We start from the raw sequence: 3,530 nt of genomic DNA, 5'->3' as shown, positions 1-3,530 counted from the left end.
GGGGTGGGGGGGGGGGGCAATATTTGTTGCTCTATCATAGCGCAGAGGCGCGTGAGGAGGAGCCTTGACTTCCAGTAAATATTACATCTAATCTTAGGGCACTCCACTACCTTTTCGGGACCTCAAGGACACTAAATCACCTTGTATCATTCTTCGAAATTTCTAGGAAGGGCCGTATAATGATGGAGAGTATAATGAAATACATTACGATATTAATAAAATACATTATTTCTTCATTAACCTTATGTTTGTGGTTTCGATCTTCTCTCGAGATCCTTGGGATGAGGGTTTCTTAGTTTCATAAATACAATGCGAGACCTAGTGGGGACCCGCGATCGAACTACGGATGGTGGTGGAGTGGGAAGTTAGAGTGGTTCCCTTCTAGGAGCCCTACTGACTACCCGCTCGGGCGCAGGTGTAGGTGCGGCCGGTGCCCTCTGATCCGCAGAAGGAGGAAGAGACTGCGGGCTCCTTGGGGTTTCCTCGAACACGGAGCAATCGAACTCCTTGTGTGAGTGGAGTTGTTTGATTAAACCCTGAATTGCCGTTTAACGCTGCGTCTTTGTCCTAATTGTAAGAAGGATTGGCAGCTTTTAATTAGGACTTATGCGAAAACGTGAATTGGGACGAATTGGTCGATGAAGAAGCAGAAAATGGAAAAAGAGAGAAATGGAGGGCGTAAAATGCACCAATTGTAAGCGCGATACCCTGGGGGAAGTATACACCAAAGCGTACCAGAAGTGAGCGCCATACTCAGGTTGAAGAGAAGGGAAGGGGAGAGCGCACTAGGAGTGAGTGCATCTGAAAGTTTGATATAGGACACGTGATATGGAATAGAGCTACATTTATACTAAAGAGAGGAGGAAAACTTAATGGTTGGAGATTTAAAATGATAAATTGAGAGTAAATAACTGAGATTTATTCGATTTAATTGTGACTGAACGTAATTGCTAAACAAATATAATAGAATTACTCGCGAACCGAACTATTGTATGCTGGTTGGTCATGGCGAAAATAATGCGCGCGTGATGTTTATAAATATACCTATTTATTTTTGTGAGAACAGTGTAAGATCGATTACGTGACTCTTAAGACGTACGCATGTAAACAGAGGCGAAGCGGACGTAATGTCTATAGCCGGCGACGCAACAAATGTCAGTGGATAATACAATAATACAATCTTCTGAACGAATCACGAGATTTATATATAGATGAGATCTAATTATATCGCGAAGCGAGGATGATTGCTAAGCTATAAGTATTTACGACGCGAAGTCGCGAATTTTTATGAGTCCTAGAACATATATAAATCCTGAGTGTGAATAATCGTAAAATTTTAAGTACTAATAGTGAGAATAGAAAATTTGCAAGTATTGGACAAAAAAAGACGAAAATTTTATAAGTATTAGTCGCAAAGTTAGAGAAATTTCTAAGTATTGGGTTCGCACTATGGTGAAATTAATAAATATGAAATTTGAAAGAACGGAAGTTTTATAAGTATCAATGAGCAGAAAAAAGGAAATTATAATGGTAATGAGTCGCGCAAGAATCGCAAAAAATATAAGTATTAAGCGCGGAAGTTTGCGGAAATTATAGCTACCTTTCTAAATTCGCAGGGAATTCCGTGCTCTGAGAATTACGGCGATTTTCGGAGAAAGTCAAACGTACTCCTGCGAAAGATCGGTTTATATACCAACCGATTGGTGGCCCCTCGCGGTATGGGAAGTATTGCGATCAGGTGAATAGCCCGTGGAAAACATCATTCTGGTTACATTTGTCTCAATTGTCGCAAGATTAAGTTAATTACATTTATTAATTATTGTCGGAGAGCGCGGTTCTGACCTCTTTGCAATCCCTTTTAGTGGCCGCTCTATATGCACCTGCAACTGTCTCTTTTGCGCTTGCTGTTTTTACGCATGAGTTTCCGCATAATTTGCGTTGTATCTTGCCCGATGTTATATGTGTGGCAAGTATTGTTGAGGTGCCGTTTTATTTTATGTATGTGCAAGACACTGTGATCTAGTATTGGTTTAAACGCAAAAAAAGGTACTTAAGGTTATTTTATTAGTTACTTGAACAATTAATTATTAAGTGATAATCTAAGTTGTAACAAAAAGTATATGCGTGAATTTTTCTGTGCGTGTACTTTTAACAATCTATAATTTTAGTCGCAAGCTCGGTTTCTCGAGTATTGAAAAGGGTTGGTTTTTAATTTCCAACAGCTATTATTTTTAATGATTAATTAAAAGGTAGGTTTCGGTGATCACATGAATCCCCGCGGCTTGAGCCGATGTCAGCAGCTCGGGTTATGTACAATATATTTATGTCTATTATTTCGACCGCGTGTTTTCGCTCGTCAGTTGTGAATTTGACAGCCGGACGTTACAGAATTGTTACAATCATCATTTGTCTGAATTTTAATTTTATTAACCATGTTAGAATTTGTGTTACTTATGTAACTTCGATTTATATTTCATATTAATAAGGATCCGAATAGAAGAGTTGAAACATTTATTATTAATTTTGTTACATTCACATGAAAATAAAGAGTTTTCTGTGCATCCAAACAACTGATGTAGGCTCTGATGGGTTTTTTTATATTCTTCACTGACTATAATTAATTATTAGAAATGCATCGCATCGCCGGCAAGATTTGAACATACAATCCCTACAATGGTAGTCTAATGCACTTACGCTGAACTAACCGCACGCTTGTGATCGAGTCCTTGCAAACGTTACTTATACCTTCTACTGTATCTGTTCTTAATTTGATTATTCTTAGGTTAGGAAATATTATCTCTGTACATCGTTTTGTCCTTGTCGTTCAACCAATGTTAAACAAGGTTAAGATGATACATGGGGGCATTCGGGTGTAATGTTTTCAAATACAGCTTTATTATAATGTTTAATATAATAAAAATCTGTAAGCTTCATGAGATATATCGTAATTGGCACGTAGTATGTTGTGTCCGATGTAACGATGACATTCTTTACTTCTATCTTTTTGCCACTCTCCAATTGCAAATTTTTATTGTACTCTGAGGCATTCTTAGAACATTTCTTGAAGAACTATGGTAGAAGGATTTGAATATGGTAAGATATCTTAAGATATTATAATAGGATATCTCATGATATTCAATTTTACGATATTTTTTTGATATCACGGATGGGATATCTAATCGCTTTGTCAATATGGTACAATTTGGGATTCTCAAGCTGAAGTGTGCTGTGTGAGTACGTTGGTATTTATTCACTTACAAGGGACGTCATGCAATTCTTCGGCACCGATTTGATTCTCCGTGAAATATGTTGTTACTTGTTAAATACAGAAATCTAAGAGACACGTATTCTTTTATGTGTCTACTAAGTCATGTTTAAAGGGTGAAATACTTCTTTGAAGAAAAACGGTATTTCAATTTCAAGCTGAATACCATTAATAATATAAAAGAAAAGGAAATATAAAAGAGATAGAAATATAAAAGATGGAAAAAAAATTTTTTTTTAATTGTTTTATTTATATATATATATAT

This window comes from Trachymyrmex septentrionalis, unplaced genomic scaffold (genome assembly GCF_001594115.1).
Source record: "Trachymyrmex septentrionalis isolate Tsep2-gDNA-1 unplaced genomic scaffold, Tsep1.0 scaffold176, whole genome shotgun sequence".
In the NCBI taxonomy this organism is placed as follows: Eukaryota; Metazoa; Arthropoda; class Insecta; order Hymenoptera; family Formicidae; genus Trachymyrmex; species Trachymyrmex septentrionalis.
Note: the sequence above shows the minus strand (reverse complement) of the source record.